This window comes from Leptodactylus fuscus, chromosome 5, assembly GCF_031893055.1.
Source record: "Leptodactylus fuscus isolate aLepFus1 chromosome 5, aLepFus1.hap2, whole genome shotgun sequence".
In the NCBI taxonomy this organism is placed as follows: domain Eukaryota; kingdom Metazoa; phylum Chordata; class Amphibia; order Anura; family Leptodactylidae; genus Leptodactylus; species Leptodactylus fuscus.
In genome coordinates, this window is record NC_134269.1 from 182,668,812 (window position 1) to 182,689,696 (window position 20,885).

Genomic DNA, 20,885 nt, shown 5'->3' on the forward strand with positions numbered 1-20,885 from the left:
AAGTAGGGGCGGGCCAGACAGGTGAAGGAGGCGTGGTTTCAAGCTTGCCGAGAAAACCACGCCTTCTCCCGTCTGGCCCGCCTCTCCTTCACTGCCTCTCAGATCTGGCTCCTGCAATGAAGCCACACAGGCAGGGAAGGAGGAGCGGGCCAGACGGGAGGAGGCGTGGTTTTCTCGGCAAGCTTGAAACCACGCCTCCTTCACCCGTCTGGCCTGCCCCTACTTCCCTGCCTGTGTGGCTTCATTGCAGGAGCAAGATCTGAGAGGCAGTGAAGGAGGGACGAGCCAGACGGGTGAAAGACGTGTTTTCAAGTTTGCTTAGAAAACCACACCTCCTTCACCCGTCTGGCCCGCCCCTTTTTCTCTTCTTGCATAGCTTCACTGCAGGGTGTCTCTTTCCATCCATGGATGCCAAACCTGTGCACAAAGTGCATGACACAATTTTAATTGAAACAACATATTATTTATATATACATTTATATATATATATCCTATTAATATTATAAATGTGAAAGTTTGTGGGTTTGTGTGTTTGGATGTTTGCATGTTCGGATGTTTGTTCCTCAATCACGGAAAAACCGCTCCACCGATTTGGCTGAAATTTTCCACAAACATAGTTAATACACCCGATTAAACAATAGGCTACTTTTCGTCACAATAGCGCACATACGTTTGTGCCAGAACCGCCACAAAACCCAAACTCACACCACCATCTCTGCAATCTCACACACTTTGGACCATAGCAAGCCACAAAATTCATATTGCCCTCTCCAGCCTCGCCCCTAACCTCACACAATCTCATATACATATACTTTACCACTTTGCCCCTCACCTTAACGATACTCCAGGAGGTTCTCTTTAACGCTCCGGAGCAGCCATGTTTTCCGACCCCCACCGCTCTGACAATCCGCGACACCGCCCACCCATGTCAATACCCCTAGGCGGTCTAATAAATGCAAAAAAAAATGTTTTAAAAAAGTAAAAAAAAATATAAAAAAAATAAAAAGGATTAAAAATTCAAATCACCCCCCCTTTCCCTAGAACACATATAAAAGTAGTTAAAAACTGTGAAACACATACATGTTAGGTATCCCCACGTCCGAAATCGCCCGCTCTACAAAGCTATACAAATATTTTTCCTGTTCGGTAAATGCCGTAGCGGGAAAAATGGTCAAAAGTGCCAAACCGCCATTTTTTCACTGTTTTGATTCTGATAAAAATTTGAATAAAAAGTGATCAAAGCAATAACATTTCCCGAAAATGGTAGAACTACAAAATACACCCGGTCCCGCAAAAAAAGACGCCCTATACATCCCCGTACACGCACGTATAAAAAAGTTACGGCTGTCGGAATATGGCAATTTTTCAAAAAATTTTTTAACAGTTTTGGATTTTTTTTAAGGGGTCAAAATGTAAATAAAACCATATAAATTTGGTATCCCCAGCATCGTAACGAAACACAGAATACAGGGGACATGTCATTTTTGTTGCACAGTGAACGCCATAAAACCAAAGCCCATAAGAAAGTCGCAGAAATGCATTTTTTCTTCAAATCCACCCCATTCTGAATTTTTTTCCCTGCTTCCCAGTACATTATATAGAATAATTAATGGCGGCATCATGAAGAAAAATTTGTCCCAGGAAAAATTAAGACCTCATATGACTCTGGGAGCAGAGAAATAAAAAAGTTATGGGGTTTAGAAGGAGGGGAGTCAAAAAATGCCATCGGCGGGAAAGGGTTAACTTCAAATATTTCTGTCCCAAAGTCACTATGTAAAGTTTCTCAGAACACCGTATAGCAGCTGAAATACAAATTACCTTCAACACAAAAGTCTCACGTATTCTCTGAATTACAGCAAAAACAAGATACAAAGTTACATTTCCTAGCCCATACTTTATACACAGTACGAAAACCTTACCCATGCCTGTATATACCCACTGCTACAATCACCGCAGACGAAGTCGCGGGTACCAGCTAGTGTATATATATATATATATATATATATATATATATATATATATATATATATATATATATATATATATATGTTCAAATCACCCCCATATCCCTAGAATACATATAAAACAAAAACATTACCGTTGAAACACATACACATTTGGTATCCCTGTGTCCGAAAACCCCCGGTTCTATTTACATTGGTGAAATATTATATTATTAGGTTATCAAATATTTTACCAGTTTTTTTTGCTTAATTTTTTTTTCCCTATTTTCCTCCTCTAAAACCTTAGTGCGTCTTATGGTCCGAAAAATACGCATCAGGGAAGACAGGCTTGCACATTCCAGTGAGCACCCTCTATTGGTTTGCAACACTGAGGCAGCAGCTGACTTCCAAATTACATCATGGAAGACAGATTTGCATATTCTTCCCATGGTCCCTTGCGAAGTGGAGTGCTAAAGGCTTAATAAGTCTCCACACACCTATATGGTGGTCTCTCCCCAAGGAGTAACAATATCCCCTAAACCCTGTCTAAGCCTCTCACCTCTACCAGGTTATAGTCTTCTCTACATCGGGCTGATGAGATGCAAGTACATCGAAACGGCCATCCTCAGTCATTGCAAAACAAAGGCCTCTTGGAAGGTCGAGCATGATGCTAAAGGGAGCAAACCTTTATTGGGTTATTTCACTGAAATTCTGTCTTCCTAATTACATCAGGGAAGACAGGCTTGCATGCTGTGAGCGCCCGCTATTGGTTTGCAACACTGAGGCAGCAGCTGACTTCCTAATTACATCATGGAAGACAGATTTGCATATTCTTCCTAAAGAATACAAGGTAAGCAAGGCAGATTTACTTCTAAAAGAAAATCATAAATTAATATTTGTCATAAAAATTGCATAAAAAAACTTGAGTGACCCAAACAAGTGTATAAATGATACATGGTAATAATTTAAATATTTCACACAAGTATGGAAGTTTAAATACATAAATATTATAAATCTCATAAAACCAAACCATGCATTCCTGAACAGAAAAATGTTCCACAAGAAGATTGTCCAAAGAAGCAATGACGCCTAATCAGTACAAAACAGTAATTCAGGAAGCGGCGGTCTAGAGGCAATACAGGGTCATAAACAGGAACAGGCACAGTACAAAATCAGGAGCCAAAGGCAAGTTCAGAGATCAAGGCAAGGGGGTCAGAAACACAGGTAATCAGAACACAGGAGAACACTTACTGCCAGGACACTAGTTCAACTGAATAGCCAGTGACATTGAGGTCTATGGAAAATAGATTACACCCATTACCCCTAATTACGTTATGGATTATGTATTACTATGAAAGAGGCATAGCTCATACTCTGTTGGCCAAGACTCTCGTGGACTTTCAGGCGTAGGTGTAGGCATAGGCCCCATGCTGTTTGTGACTGCTCTGGTCGTTTGCATCATCATCCTGAAGTCATTGTGTCAACATTTCTATCTTACTGTTCTAAACTGTATAACTTTGCTCCCAGGTACGTCAATGTCCGTGGAGAACCAGCCTTCACTTGCAGACTCTCTCAGTGATTGTCACCTTCCACGGTTGCCCTGAGAGGCAGTCTCTTTCTTGAACGCCCCTATTACTGTTGAGGGGGGCCCGGGAGCTGATGGCTTTACTTACTCCTACTGTCTAACCTTCCAGTGCGAACTATTGCGCACTTAGTAGAATTGTTCAATTCTTGAACATAATAGTTGGGGAGGGGGGGGTAGTAGACAGGCTAAGTCCAAGACAAGGAGGGAGACCCCAGAAGAGTATCTGGGATCCTCGGCAGTTCGAGCCTCCATTGGGCATTGAAGTAGGTAGTATCTTTTAGGCCGGGGGTAGGTGCCATAATCATTTGAGAACCTGGACACTGCATGTAGCCTGAGGAGGGGCGTAAAGGCAGTTGCGCGCTTACAACCCAGGCCTTACTCGCTTTTATGGGTCCAGTGGCCTACGATTTTTGTATTGTTCTTTTTGTCATATTTGAAGAATCTTTTAATAAACACAGATTAAACATAAAATGCCCCATTAATCCTGATTTTAATTAATCGCCAAGCCCTACCTATGTAGAGAGATTGTTAGGGATTATTAAAGGGATCCTATCAAGCGAACGCTGCTTTTTTTTTTAAGAAAGGCAATTCTACTCCTACCTCTTCTACCCCAAGAGGTTGAAGAGGACGTTGCTGACGAAGATGGAAGCGGTGCTGCAGAGAGTTCTCTCGCAGCATTGGGGATGCCCCCAGTGCTGCGAGATAACTCATTTGCATACCGACAAAAAGTGGGATTTCAGGTGAACGGTGGCGCGGAGAAGAATAGCCTTTCTTAAGGCTATTCCAACGTGTTACTCAGAAAAAAAAAAACGTTTGTATGATAGGATCCCTTTAATAATCCCTAACAACCTCTCTATATAAGGTAGGGCTTGGTGATTATGACCTAAATCAAAATCAGGATTAATGGGGCATTTTATGTTTAATCAGTGTTTATCAAAAGATTCTTCAAATAGACAAAAAGAACAATACAAAAATCTTAGGCCACTGGACCCATAAAAGCGAGTAAGGCCTGGGTTACGCCCCTCCTCAGGCCACACGCAGTATCCGGGTTCTCGAATGATTATGACACCTACCCCTGGCCTACTTCAATGCCCAATGGAGGCTCGAACTGCTGAGGATCCCAGATACTGTACGGGGGTCTCCCTCCTTGTCTTGGACTTGGGCTGTCTACTACCCCCCTTCCCCAACTATTGTGTTCAAGAATTGAACAATTCTACCAAGTGCGCAATAGTTTGCACTTGAAGGTTATATAGTAGGAGTAAGTAAAGCCATCGGCTCCTGGGCCCCCCTCAACAGTGATAGGGGCGTTCAGGAAAAAGACTGCCTCTCAGGGCAACCGTGGAAGGGGACAATCACTGAGAGAGTCTGCAAGTGAAGGGGGGTTGTCCACGGACGTTGACGCACCCGGGGGCAAAGTTATACAGTTTAGAACAGTAAGATCAAAATGTTGACACAATGACTTCAGTATGACGATGCAAACGACCAGAGCAGTCACGAACAGCATGGGGCCTACGCCTACACCTACTCCTGAAAGTCCGTGAGAGTCTTGGCCAACAGAGCATGAGCTTTATTGCCTCTTTCATAGTAGCGTTGGTGGGTGTATAGGAGAAGACATGGCACTTGATGAGTCCAGTATCTAAGCCTCAGATCAGAGACCAAGACAGGTCAACTTGGTCTGTCACTAGTTGCTGTTGGACCCCCAGGGAAGTGCATTCTGAAAGAGCCCAAATGGGAGCCGTGTGAACAACTGCCATCTCTGCAACTGCCTATCTTTTTTAAAGCAGGAGTACAGAGCAATACAGTGCCCATGCATGACCGAGAGATTGTTTTGAAAATAAGTTGGCAGATGGGTCCTTTACAGTGTGGAATCTTTAGCAGGGATTTATTAAGGCGCCAAATCTAATGGGAGCTGGGGAAGAGGATAAGGTCACTACAACTGGTGCATAGTCAGACCAGGAAAGGGTGTCAATGTCAAAGTCTACCATTTGTCTAAGGGCAAGGACGCTTCCGAAGCAGAAATCTATGTGCATGCATGTGTGTATTAAAATGTGTAGGAGTGCGCCATGAGGTTGTTTACTAGCCATATAGTAAATTAGTCACTAATCATGGGATCTTATTACATGTCAGAATTCTCTCGCTAATTGGACCTGCTTACAATTTAGAGGCTAATGGGGTACTGACAATCTGTCTGCATGTTCCAAAAACACCTTGTTAAAATCACCTCCCAGGAGCCAGGTCATTGAGCGGTGGGAGCAGAGGTGATTCATAACCCTGCATGAGAAAGAAATCTGGGAGTTGTTGGGGGGGGTTGTAAACATAACACAAAATAATAGAGCTGCAGGGAATGAGGTCCTCTGGGATGATGGATTGTCCCTGTGCATAAATGTGGGAAGCAAGAGAGTAAGAGAAGAATAGCTAACTCCACTCTACATTGATTGCAAAAAGTGATGTAAGCAACAGGGAAGTATTGCTTAACAAAATTAAATGTTCCTGTATGATCATACTGCGATTCTAGAAGAAACGCAACATCGGCATACAGGGAACGCCTCTCCTGCAATATCAATCACCAAGCCCTTGCTATTCATAGTAATGCATTTAACCATTGTAACAGGATGGAGTTAAAAATGGCAATAAATTAGAAGCAGAACATAGAGTGGTGTTGATAGCAGACAATGAAGGTGTAGATCACTTTGTGAAGCTTCCAGAGAGGAGAGAGGAAACTGGAGAAACCTAGAAGAATCAAATATCAAGTTATGGGTAGGACTAATTATTCTGCCAGGGAACAATCATAAGTTGTCAGTATAATTTACCAATTAGGGAGAGAGAGCAAGGAAAGAAGCAAATGTGGAGTGTCAATAGGCTTTGTACCCAGAAATAAAAAAATGTGTGGTAAGAGTCAAGTGGGCTCCACTCCTCCCTGTACAACCAGATACCGTATATACTCGAGTATAAGCCGAATTTTTCAGCCCAGTTTTTGGGCTGAAAAAGCCCACCTCGGCTTATACTCGAGTCAGCAAAAAAAAAAAAATTTTTTTTTTTTTTTTTTTTTTTTTTTTTTTTTAGGAGGGAGGGTCTATGATCAGCCACAATATTAATGTATAGAATCTCCCATAAAATAGTGCAAAAGAAAAAAAAAAAAAATAAGATTTTAAAAACATAAAAGTTCTAAAACACTCCTTTTCCTAGAATACATACAAAAGTAGAAAATCACTGTGAAACACATACACATTAGGTATCCCTGTGTCTGACAGTGCCCGGTCTACTGAATATAGGGGATCTGCAGTGCTCCTGTTCAGTCGGGAAGGGGTTAATAGAAGCACTGTAGATACCCTATATTCAGCCAGACTGAATTCCAAGTGGGGGGAAGAAAAAACCCAGTCCTCAAGCTCAGGGAAGGGGCAGACAGACAACCAAAACACCCCCTCCCCTTTCCCAGCAACTACTGCACCCAAAAACTCCGGCCATTTTAATCTTTGAAATTTTCCAGTAGCTGCTGCATTTCCCCCCCCTAGGCTTATACTCGAGTCAATAAGTTTTCCCAGTTTTTTGTGGTAAAATTAGGGGGGTCGGCTTATATTCGGGTCGGCTTATACTCGAGTATATACGGTAATAAAAAACTACTAAAAGTTTTCCTGTAGACCTATAAATGAAAAAATATAGGGTAACATGAGCAAAAGCTTAATATAACCAGCAAGTCAATAAGAGTCAGTGGGAGTGGCAGAGATCACTTCGGAATACCCTCCAGACCAGGTCTCTGGGAAGAAGATCTCTGAGAAGGCAGTTGACATCTCTTGGGGGACTGCTGGAGGCGGCGGAGGAGGTGAGGATAGTTCCCAATTTGACAACTCCAGAATAAGAATCTCCAGTAGTTTACAAAAGGAAGGCAAATCCAAATAGGCACGGAATGTGGCAGACTCTTTTTTTCATGCTATGAGGGCAAACGGAAAGCCCCAAACTAAAACCAAATTGGTGATCCCACAGCACCCTAGAGGAAAGGACAGAGGTGACGCCTCTTCTGGAGAGAAAGGTCTTGGTATAGTTCTAATTTAGCGTCATCAAAGTCCTTTAGTCTCCAGGCCCTATTCATAATGGCCTGCTTTAGGGACGAGATCATGGATGCAGCAGATGATGTCTCACAGAGTAGAGGAAGAGCTCTTGGAAAGGAGAGCTATTCAGCTTCATTTTATGGGATGGGGACTCCTAAAGAATAATGTTAAATATGGCCTAAATTGTGACATGGAGGATTCCTTGTTGGTAGCCTCAGGGAGTCCTTTAATCCTTATGTTATTACATCTACCCCTGTTATCAATGTCCTCTAAGTGGCGCTGCATGTATCATGGAGGCATAGAAACATAGGCAGTAGTGTGGTCATGGTCTTCCTCCAAAGTTTCATCTCTGACGGCTATGGAATGTAGATCTTTTCGTACAGCAGATATCTCCACCCGAGAGGTCTCAGTTATTTCAGAAATGAGAAATCTTGATTTGTAGGCCATCCATTGTGGTGGCACATGGAGAGAGTCTATAGCAGAGGTCTTAGATGCCAGAAAAGAGGATGAGGAGACTAGAGCAGCGCACTCCTGAGGTAAATGAGCAGCAATAGAGTCCATGGAAGGAGAAGATGCAGTGGCCAGCAAAAGAGATTGCTGAGGTGAAAGGGGACTCAGGCCAAAAGAAGAAGCAGGGTACAGTCCAGGAGGAATAACTAAGGGTCCCTTACTCACTGTTGTTGGTGTAGGCAGCACACTGAAGGAGCCCTGGAGTGGAGGGGAAAACTGCACCAGGTACTGAAGTATGCAGCAGGTCCCAGGACAGTTGGACTCCTGGAGTGGACCAGAGACGAGCGGAAATGAGGAAACAGAGGGGTCCCCAGCAATGAAGTATGTGCTGCAGGGAGCCGGCTGTATTGCAGGCGCAGAAGGCACAGGCTGTTCCCAAAATGGCCGCATTGGCCTGAGAGGAGAGGATGAGACAGATAGCCATCCAGGGTTGCCCTGGATGGCCGATCAGAAGGTCCAGGTGTGAGAGGAGGTATCTTTTTGAGAAGTCTCTTGACCATTAGTGGTGAGAAGGTAGTATAAGGTCCACAGAGCAGCAGTACAGAGATGAAACAAAGGCAGCGTGCATTCTACTCCATGCCATGCCCCAAATATTTCTGTTGGGGAACTTTGCATAGGGTTGTTTAGTCCTGCTATTTGTGCAATCATCACTGACTTGACTAGATATGAAACGAGAGAAAAAGATGACACTAATGTCCAGACATGAAATCTTACAGCAGAAGGTTATGAAAAAGACTCTGGGGGTCTTCAGATGGCATACACTGTTCTCTATGAGTAAGGTGGTGCTCACTGTATAATAAGCCAAAACAATGTAGTAAAAAAAAGGAACAGGGCACTCACCGCAGCGTCTTAAAATCGATACGATTCTTTTGCATCTTCCGTAAAATAAGCACATAAGCATGCTGAAATTGGCATGCAAAGCGACGAAAAGTAAAACTGCTGGTGCAAGGCTCTACTCACCCCAAGGTCCAAAAAGAAAAACACTGCTGGTTAAAGGCTCTACTCACCCCAAGGATTAAAAAGTAAAACACTGCTGTTGCAAGGCTCTACTCACCCCAAGGGCCAAAAAGTAAAACACTGCTGGTGCAAGGCTCTACTCACCCCAAGGGCCAAAAAGTAAAACACTGCTGGTGCAAGGCTCTACTCACCCCAAGGGCCAAAAGATAAAACACTGCTGGTGCAAGGCTGAACTAAATTAAAGGGCCAAAAACTATGCTAGTTAGAGGCTCAGTTCATCCAAAGGGCCAAAAATCTCTGCTGGTGTAAGGCTGAACTAACTTAAAGGGCCTAAAACTATGCTGGTAAAAGGCTGAAGGCACCTCAAGGGCCTCAATCTCTTCTGGTAGCTCAGTTTAAGGGCCTCTAACTTAATTTGGAAGGGCTTACGTGAAGGGCCAGAAAAGTAATTTTTGAAGGTCTCACCACATCACACACACCTAAACAATGACAGTTAAGGGTTGGGGCTTTTGGATTTCCCATTGCCTATACCATCTGTGGTTGTCATGAGCAACATGATTTAAAGAGGTACATGCTAATGTTTCTTTAGCTTAAAATTTGTCTTTCTGTCCATACTATTATGGAGGAAAGAAGGTTTCCAAGTATTTTTCCACTTTCCATATTGAATTTGGAGTGTCTAGTTGGTATTAACTGGTATTAACAGTATTAACTGGTACTTGGGCATGTTAGATGCCCCCAGGCATGCTTCCCCTGCTGTCCCAGTTGCATTCCAGAGGTGTTCATCATTTCCTGGGGTGTCATTGTGGACTTGTTGACTCTCCTGAGTTGAATTGTCGTTTTCCCTGAAACGAGCCTTTTTTCCCCATAGACTATAATGGGATTCAATATTCGGTCGAATATTGAGGGGCTAATCGAAACGAATATCGAATGTTTCACTACTCGCTCATCTCTAATCTCAACCAATCAGAACTGCTCAAATACGCTCCTAAACACAGCAAATCTCTCATAGACCAAACAAAAAAACTTCCCACCAATCAGAAGCAACCAAGCTTCTCAAAGGTCACACCCATTAAAGCGGACCTGAAGGAAGACTAAATACCGATGGAGAAGTGGCTCTTAAACAATAGGAGGCGATAAAGAACAATAAACCACACCTCCTCCAAAACGGCACTGAATACTGCATACAAAAGGTGGATAAGACATATTCATCTTAATTACAGATAATTGACTTATAAAAAAGGAGAACAAGACAAATTAGAAGCTATATTACAGAGAAAAACAAGACTAGACTGTCAGCAAAGTGACCTATAAAGCCTCTCGCTCAGTAAGGTTATATTCTTTTTAAGCATTGCGAGGAACCGCATAATTACTGGACATCAACCGCAATACGGGAAGGAATAAACCTTCGTTAAGAAAACCGTTTCACTGTGAACGTAGGTCAAGAGGAATATTCATAAGAGCTTCAAAATACATAGCATTAGCAAACCAGAGGATTACAATAAGAGGGTTATTTCAGAACTACAGACACCATTTATAAAATCACACTCTTGTCCAAATTATCGTTTAAGCCTAAGGAACCTGTAGCGAACGTGCAGAGAATAATTTTTGCTTCCTCCTGTAATAGTCGGCGACATCTGTCGCCTCCTTGCGGTAGTGCTTTTACCTGTAATAAACCAGCAAAGAAAGGACATTATGCCCTACCTCCATGAGCCTCATTAATATGTTCTATTAATCTTGGGGAACCCTTACCAGTAGTTATGGATCTGAAATGTTCTCTAAATTGCACATAGAGATTTCTAATGGTTTTTCCGATATAAAAACGCCAACATGGACACAAAATCACATGAACTACAAAATTACTCATGCAGTTAATATGGCAATAATGTTACATTAGATTTTTCAACACCATCTAGTGTACAATTTAATCAAATAACTCAAATTATTAAGAAAAATTTGCAAATACTTGAATTTTTTTTTGAAAGTTTGTTTCTAGTCAAGTCATTGGGAGATATTCTCTCACCCAGTATGTTCACGTCCAAAACAGAGGCTAAGTCCACTTGGTTAAAGAATCCAGGTTTTTATAGATGTGGTCATAATAGGTGTACAGTCTGCAAGTTATGTAAAAAGACCACCAGTTTCGGTACTGCACAAAACAAATCTTTATTTAAAATCTCAAACTATCTAAAATGCAATAGCAGTTATACAGTGTACATAACAGAATGCACGTCTTGCAACCTACTTTGCACTATACGTCAGATTAGAATCAGAGTGTCGGAACACCTAGCAGATTGTTCAGACTCCTACTGAACATATGTCTGTAAGCTGATGGCTGGTCAAGTAATGGAGGGGGTGTACATCTCACCCAGATTACTCAGGTGGGTGAGACGAGAATACTCCAGGAATATTTGTTCTCAGCAGACAACATTCGTCTGCTGAGCATTTTGGGTTGGATTTTTAGGAATGACAGGTAGGATTGGTAGTGGGTCTTGTCATTCCACCCCCCTCCAGTCCACACTTTGGTGATGTTCCGGCAGCGACTCAGCTGCAGAGAGTTTCCTTGTCAAGGAGGCTTAAGAAGCCAGCTCCAGCAGCAACACTTTGGCAGAGTTTGGCTGGAGAGCTGACAGAGAGGTCATATTTTTGGGAGCTGTGTCCTGAATGATTCTACTGGCTTTTTTTGGATTTCTGTTATTCTAGGTGAGGTAACCTATTCTGTGTTTAGTTAGAGCCTAGCCGGGCAGGTATTTATTTTTGTATTGTTTTTCTTTTGTTGCTGTTCTAACCTTTTTGAGTGAAAATAAACTCTCTACCTTTGTTTTGGACTAAAAGAAACTGGACTTGTGTGTCTATGCCAGCAACCCCAGACCCTGGCAATTGGTGGAGGACACGGGGATACATCGGTTGCTAGGGGATTCATTGGTTGAATCTTTAACCAAAAATAGTAGGTCCGCACTCCTCGGGTTCCATAAAATATAACTTTTAATAAGCCATTAAAAACTCACACAACATAGAACACTTTGTGAAAAAAGTAGGAAAAAGACACATAGTGCTTAAAACCGCCATGCCATGACTAAGGAGCTGTAAAGCTTCGAAACGCGTCGGCGGTTTTAAGCACTATGTGTCTTTTTCCTACTTTTTTCACAAAGTGTTCTATGTTGTGTGAGTTTTTAATGGCTTATTAAAATTTATATTTTATGGAACCCGAGGAGTGCGGACCTACTATTTTTGGTTAAAGATTCAGCTGTGGAGTTGCCTTATTCAGTCCGGAGGTTAAAGGCCGTGCACCCGGAGGGTTATCTTGGAGCATACTTATATGGTGAGATCGAGACTTTCTTCTTTTCTTTCGCATCTGTGAGATACATTGGTTGCTAGTGGCAATGACATGTCCACTCCTTGCTGGAGAAAATGTTTTTTATGTCTTGGGGGGAAGGCTGCTGCCACAATACAGACCCAGACTATGGAGGAGATGCTGAAGCATCTTGTACAGTCCAATGTGCAGCAACAACAAACGAATCATTTGCTGATGGAGCAATTTGCGCTCCTTAAAGAAACTGTTGTCACTACCCGCAAAGACCTGTGGAGCACAGAGATGAGAAGCGAGCTGTGCAAAGAGCTTTGCAAAAGATGACCCCGTGGAGGCCTTCCTGACTGTGTTTGAGAGAGTTGCCGAACGGGAGAAATTGCCAGCTGCTGACTGGGCAGATGATATTGCACCCTATTTGACTGGTGAACCCCAGAAGGCCTATTATGAACTCTGCCAGCAAGATGTCCAGGATTATGATAAGTTAAAGGTGGAAATTCTTGTTCGGCTGGGGATAACCACTGCTGTCCGTGCCCGGCGAGTACATACCTGGAGCTATCATATGAAGAAGCCTTCCAGATCCCAGATGTACGACCTGATTCACCTGGTGAAAAAGTGGCTGGAACCAGACACCTGTACCCCTGCAAAGATGGTGGAGAAGGTTGTCCTAGAAGGGTTCACCAGAGCTCTTCCTCCTGCGTTGCAGCACTGGGTTGTACATGGAGACCCCAAAGATGCCAACCAGCTCGTCAGCCTTCTGGAAAGGCACCTGACGACTTAGGCGGAACTCCATGATGACCCTACAGCGCGACCATCCCCCAAGAACACCTGGCAGAGGGCACCTCCCGGTAAGACTGTTCCGTTATTTGAGAGCGGAGGGAAAAGAGCTGGAGATGTTTTTTTCTAGGCAGTCCACCAGCCCAAGAAGGGACTCTCTGCTGGAGAAACCAGGGCTGGTACAGTGTTGGAGATGCCAGGGACATATTGCTGCCCAGTGCCCAGTCACCTCTGAGCCAATGGACTGTGACGCTGGTGGGCCTCGATCATTATTTGCCAGGCCTGTCTGTGCTGTGGCACCAAGACTAGAGACTGGGCCTCAGGTCTGTCAAGTTGAGATGAATGGCCATTCTGTCCAGGCGTTGTTGGACTCTGGTAGCCTGGTCACTCTGTTGTATGTCAGCTTATCCCGGACAAATGTATGAGTGTTTGTTGAATCCATGGGAATGTCAAGGACTACCCCATGTCCAAGGTCACAGTAGAGACTATATTAGGATCTGTTTATTATGAATTGGGTGTTGTACAAAACCTTATGCATAATGTGATTTTGGGACGTGATTTACCTTTGTTCTGGGATTTATGGGGAAAAGGTGCAACCACACAGCCAAAGGTGGAAACCCCGCCTACGCCCAAAGTGCATGAGGAGGGCGACACCTTTCCTTTATGGGTCCTAGCTGGAGAGGAGGATGATGTCTCTTCCCCAGTTCCTGAGCCTAACATACCTGAATTAGAGGTCTCACGGGATAATATTGGTACTGCACAGTTGACAGATCCCACTCTTGCTAATGCTCATGATAATGTGACAGTTGTTAAAAATGTGCCTCAGGAACCTGATGCTGACCACCAATTCCCACATTTTGCTATGAATAATGACCTCTTTTATCGGGTTGCAAAAATTAATGGGGAAATTGTGGAGCAGCTTCTTGTACCAAAGCCATACCGCCGTGTGGTATTTGATATGGCCCATAATCATGTGCTTGGGGGACACCTAGGGCGGAGAAAACACAGGAGAGGATTCTCCAAAGATTTTATTGGCCAGGCGTGTACAGGGAAGTGAAGGACTACTGTGCGTTCTGTCCTATGTGTCAGGTACATGCCCCAGCCCCACATTTCCTTAGTCCCTTGGTTCCCCTGCCCATCATTGAAGTGCCTTTTGAAAGGATTGGTATGGACTTGGTCAGTCCAATCGTCAAGTCAGCTAGAGGTCACCAATTAATTCTGGTTGTCTTAGATTACGCTACACGCTATCCTGAGGCGGTTCCCTTGCGTAATACGACATCAAAGAGTATTGCCCGTGAGTTATTCTATATGTTTTCAAGAACAGGCATACCTAAAGAGATACTGACTGACCAAGGCACGCCCTTTATGTCAAAGGTGATGAAAGAGCTATGCAAGCTATTTAAAATTACCCACTTACGGACGTCTGTGTATCACCCGAAGACAGATGGGTTAGTGGAGCGCTTTAATAAGACTCTCAAGCATATGCTTAAAAAGGTGGTAGAAAAAGATGGTCGTGACTGGGATTGCCTGTTGCCATATCTGATGTTCTCTATTAAAGAGGTTCCACAAGCATCTACAGGTTTTTCCCCTTTTGAATTAGTCTATGGTAGACACCCCAGGGGCTTACTTGATATAGCCAAAGAAACCTGGGAAATAGAGGCTTCCCCATACCATAGTGTCATAGAGCAACAGCCATGCCAATTGTAAAAGAACATCTGCAAAGAGCACAAGAGGCCCAAAGCAGAATTTACAATTGTTCTGCCAGAGACCGAGAGTTTAACCCAGGGAACAGAGTCCTTATTTTGGTGCCTACTGTGGAGAGCAAGTTCTTAGCGAAATAGCAAGGCCCATATGAAATTGTGGAAAAAGTAGGGCCAGTCAACTATAAGGTTCGCCAACCAGGGAAAAGGAAGCCTTTTCAAATCTACCATGTGAATTTGATTAAGCCCTGGAACCAGATGGCGGACTTTTTGGAGGATCAGTTCAATCGCAAACATTGCCACCAAGTACAACAACGTGGTAAAAGTGCCAGCTACACTCGTCCGGTCGATGGAAATGAAGGTCCGCGGATTAAAATTTAACTTTTATTTTATCATAAATAAAACTGTGCCATCATAGCAGAAGTCTGGCCTGAGAATAGAGCAACGCGTTTCGGGACCACACGTCCCTTCGTCTCGGCTATATAGAAAGGCAGATATTTGGTGGCTATGGTGCCTGCTAATCTTCTGAGTAGGCACCATATTTAAAGATCTATTATCTCCCATACTATTACGACAGATGTTGGGAAGAGATTAAAAAGTAACTAAATTTTCAAACAAATATCTTTTTTTCGGTCAGAATTTTTGAATAATAAATATTATAATATACTTTAGGTTCTCACTAGAGATGAGCACCTGCTCTGTTGGCGATACCTAAATTTCAACCTAAAACACAAGTTTTACCACATGGTATCCTATAGCTGCACTGTCACTTACTATCTTAGCTATTGTCTTCCTGCAGACCTCTCCTCCAGCTCTACCACCAGTAAACACCATTCATGTGAGTCCCTCTCTTCTTCCTTCTCCCTTCTCACACACTTTTCACACTCTGTAACCCCTTCCCGACATCCGCCGTAATAGTACGGCGCTGCCGGGAAGGACTTCCCGCAAACCGCCATACTACTACGGCCGCTGCATGTTGCGCACACAGAACCTGTGTGCACACCATGCCCTGCGGGTGTCAGCCGTAACATAACCCGGGTCCGATCGCGGGTGTTAACCCCTCCAGGGATCGCGACATAATGGCGCCGATCGGAACCCCCCGCAACGGTTTCAGGGAGTGCCGGTGTTGGCAGTGGGCAGCCCGGGGTCTGATCAGTGACCCCGGGTCTGCCCCATGCTGTCCCTCCTTAACCTGGTTGATCCTGCCAGGATTGGACGCAGTCATCCCGTGCGTCTGCACAAGATGACTGCTTCCTGTGCTCTGCAATACATGTGTAACACATGTATTGCAGATACATCTAGTGAAGCAGTGATCAGCAGAAAATAAAAAAGTTTAAGTTTAAAATAAATTGGTGTTTCTTTGGGGTTTATCCCTCAATCACTGTCCTTTAAAATAAATTAGAAATAAATCAAACCCCAAAAATCCCTTTTTCCCCATATAAAATGTTTTATTATGTAAAATAAAGAAAAATAGAAAAAAAACATTACATATTTGGTATCACCGCATCCGTAATAACCTGAACAATAAAATTAAAACATTTAACCCGAACGGTTAAAAACGTAGAAAACCACACAAAATAATGATTCACTACCTTTCCCTTACAAAATATTCAATAAAAAGTAATCAAATGGTCAGATGAAAACCAAAATGGTACCAATAAAAAGCAGAGGTAATCCCACAAAAAATAAGCCCTCAACCAGCTCTGTCTACCGAAAAATAAAAATGTTATGCCTTTCAGAAGATGGCGATGCAAAAATAATTGATTTTTTTCCCTAAATTGAATCTTATTCTGCACAAATAGCAATGCATTAAAAAATAATATAAATGAGGTATCGCCGTAACCGTACCGACCCGCAGAATAAAGGTAACATGTTACTTATGCTGTACTCTGCACAGGAAAAAAAAATGCTAAGAAAAAATGCCAGAATTGATGTTTCCTTTTACATCCCACGCAGAAAGAGTTAATAAAATGTAGTCAATAAGTTACAGGGACCCCAAAATAGTGGCATTGAAAAGTACATCTAATACCGCAAACACCAAGCCCTCATATGGCCACTTTGCCAGAAAATAAAAATAAAAATCTAGCTTGTACAATGTGAAGACAAAAACCCCAAAAGTCGCTGAATCATTAGGACATAAGTGGCTGCGACTAGAAGGAAATGTGCAAGCTGTGCGAGCGTTTTCAGGGGACACCCCATATTTAGAGCTTATGAGAGATAAGCGCTGATCCCCCAGAATGCCCCTCTTCCCTGTCATAGGAGCTAGTGGGAAAATAGAATGGGATATGGTGTACCCAATTTACTCCGCACAGCTTACATATTCACTTCGGGGTTACTAATGCTCACTACAACACTTGATCAATTCTTTGAGGGGTGCGGTTTTCAAAATGGGGTCACTTTCTAGAGGTTTGCACTGTTTTGACTCCTCAAGGGCTTTGTAAATGCGACATGGTTCCTGAAACTGATCACAGCCAGATCTGCCCTCTAAAAGTTCCTTGGCGTGCCTTCCCTTCTGCGTCTCTTGTGCGTCCATATATTAGTTTACACCCACAAGTGGGGTACTATGGTAGTCGGGAGAACTTGCATAACAAATTGTGGGATGCGTTTTCTCCTTTTACCCCTTGTGAATGTGCAAATTCTAGGGCTAAACAAAAATATTAGTAAAATAAAATCAAATTTGAAAATTTCACCTCCATTTTGTATTTCCTGTTAAGCACTTATAGGGTTAAAATACTGCTACCCTGCTTTCTCCGCTTATACATCACCCCTGTCCATTTAGGGTCGGTGGCCTCGTCGTCCACCAACTCCTCTTCCAATTGCTCACTCCTCCTACTGCAAACTGAACATGACAACAGCATGCCCTGATGGCAACTGTGTCTCATCATCATCACTGAGGACGGAAAATGCTGGTTGCGGGTCCACAACCACAAAATCGCCAGGTGATGGCGGATGCTCCAGTGTTTGGGCATCAGTACACACAAAGTCGTCTGGTAGCTCCTGGGATTCGGGAAGTGGTTCAACAGAGGGAGACACAGTAAAAGGACCCGAAAAAAGATCCTGGGAGGGGGCAAGGGTGGGATGACTCTGTTGGGAAGATTTGGCATGTTGGGAGGAAGGAGGGGCAGACTCTTGGGTATGAATACAACTGCAGGTAGTGCAGGAAAAGCAGCTGGAAGCATTATCCGCTAGCCATTGTAACACCTGTTCCCTCGGGCCTGGTCTGCGTTGTACCATACACCCTGCTTAACGCAGCTGTCATATCAGCAATTGTGATGATCGCATGCTAATGTTTCTTGTCCAATGGAAAGGATGGGATAGGATTTCACATAAGTCTGCCACCCATGGAAACTCATGGTGCAGAAACTGAGGGAGCTGACTTTGATGAACCCTTGGGTTTTGTAGATGGAACTCCATCAAAAGTCTCTGCTGCTCACACACCCTGCTCAACATACGGTATCTAGGGTTTCAGCGTTTGGTGACCTCACACAACAGCCGGTGCTTCAGGCAGATGTAGGCGTTGCTGGAGTGTATTGAGGCTAGCACCAGGTACTTTAGACTTGCCAAAGTGGGAGCACAAGCGCCGCACTTTAACCAGTAGCTTGTGTAAATTGGGGTAAGTTGTTAGAAACCGTTGCACCAATAATTTGAAAACGTAGGCCATGTGTGGACCGTGTTTGAGTCTGGCAAGCTCCAGATCTGCTACCAGGTTCAAGCCTTTATCACATACGCCCAGCGGGGCCAAAAACATTGCCATCTCATCCAGGATGACATCCCTGGCATCGGAGGCACTGTGCTGTCTGTCCCCCAAGCTGATGAGCTTCAGCACGGCCTGCTGACATCTCCCCACGCCAGTGTTGCAGCGTTTCTAGCTCGTAGCGGGGTCGATTTAACGGCGGCGGAGGAGGAGGGTGGTGTTTCAGCACTCCTGCCAGGAATACTGGGCGGGGAGACGAGGCAGGCTGCCACAGTTTGCGACCCGTCCCAGCCTCAACTACATTCAGCCAGTGTGCCACGATTGAGATGCAGCGTCCCTGGCTGCATGCACTTGCCCACGCGTCGGTGGTCAAGTGGAACTTTGTGCAACTTAGCGCAGAACTTAGGGCCCGCCTGATGTTACGGGACACGTGCAGGTGCAAGGCTCAACTCACCCTAAGGGCCAAAAACACTGCTGGTGAATTTTGTTCAGTTCCCATCTTGGTTAAATCTGGTGTCGGAAGGGAAAGTGGTTTCTGATCTACATCTAAAGTACTGGAGCATGTTGTTTGGACTATTAACTCCTGATCAGAACCCTGTAGACGTAATGTAGAGTCCGATATTAGAGGACCATTACCAGTAGTAGTAGTTACAGCCAATTCTCTACCTTTGCGGTCCTCTAAATAAAAGCTATCCCCAGGACTTGATGCCAAAATGTTATCAATTTCCCAATCAAAATCAAGGTCAATGTCTGGGTCCTCAGTCCAATCCACTACATCCATCCAACACAATGAGATTGATGGTTCTGGAAACACCGTTTTAGGGGCTAAGAATTTTAAAGGGGCTAACACTCTGCTGGTGCAAGGCTCAACTCCCCAAAGGGCTAAAAACTCTGCTGGTGCAAGGCTGAACTAAGTTAAAGGGCCGAAAACTCTGCTGGTAGCTCAGCTTAAGGGCCTCTAACTTAATTTGGAAGGGCTCATGTTAAGGGCCAGAAACACATACACACACACACATCCACAATGACCGTTAAGGGTGGGGGCTTTTGGATTTCCCATTGCCTATTCCATTTGTGGTTGTCATGGGCAACGTGATTTAAAGGGGTGCTTGTTAATGTTTCTTTAGCTTAAATTTGGGTTTCTGTCCATCCATTTGGGAAAGAAAGAAGGTTTCCAGGTATTTTCCCACTTTGATAGAAGTTTTTATAAGTGTGGAAAGTGTGTAGTTGATAGGCTGTGATGGTGGGGTAAAACTGTGACTTGGGATTGTTAGATGCCCCCAGGCATGCTTCCCCTACTGTCCCAGTTGCATTCCAGAGATGTTGGCATCATTTGCTGAGGTGTCATTTGCTGAGGGACTTGGTGACCCCCCTGAGTCGAATGGTGGGTTCCCCTGAAACGAAGCATTTTTCCCCATAGACTATAACAGGGTTCGATATTCGATCGAGTAGTCGAATATTGAGCAGTTATTCGAAACGAATATCGAATATTTTACTGTTTGCTCATCTCTAGTTGTCACTCCTTGCTGTGATATTTTACTGTTTGCTCATCTCTAGTTGTCACTCCTTCCTGTGAAGTCCCCTTTCTTTTTCTTATTTTTTTTTATTATTGCTAAGTGAGATCTGTGTACTGCTTTCCACTGCCAGGGCTGTGGAGTCGGAGTTAGTTTTGGTTGGAGTCGGAGTCGGTAGAAATGTACCGACTCCGACTCCAGCTTTAAAATAAAGTATTAATATTTCATAATTGAATTTTATAAATGTTACTGACATTGTCAGAGATGTTGCCCGAGTGGTTACTGCTTTGCCACCAACCCAAGTTAGTGTAGAGAGGTTGTTCTCTGCTCTCAAAATAATTAGATCAGATTTAAGGGCATCCATGAAGGAGGATCTGACAGAGGCAATACTTTTTCTGAGGACAAATTTATAGATGTCTTCTTATTAACTGCATAACAGTGTTTTTTGCATATTTACTTACAAGAGTTTAGAAAAGTTTATAAAAGTTATTTGCTATATTCTAATTGTATTCTAATAAATATAGTTTTTGCTCTAAGTGGTCTGATTACTTATATGATGCTGAGAAACTGAATAAGCACGATGCTAATAGTTTACAACAGTAAATTTATTATTACGAATTGGCCATTTTTGAAGGAGTCGGAGCCGGAACCTGATAAAATCCAGGAGTCGGAGTCGCAACTGTGGCTTACCGACTCCACAGCCCTGCTTTGTACAGATGAGTGAGCTCTAGTATAATGCAGGGAAATTTAGGTTGAGGTGTCACTTTATCTTGTGCGTTTTATGATTCTCAACTTTTATATGGTAATTTTTGTAGATCTTGCCAGCTGAAAATACAGATATATCAAAATATGCCTGTCCTA

The 20,885-nt window shown here is 43.5% G+C and overlaps 1 protein-coding gene across 2 annotated transcripts in view; it reads left to right on the top strand.

Annotated features, from left to right (window-relative positions):
* CAMLG (calcium modulating ligand) overlaps positions 1-20,885 on the top strand; it is a 49,855-nt gene that overhangs the window by 28,222 nt on the left and 748 nt on the right. The gene's annotated exons all lie outside the window — the stretch shown is intronic.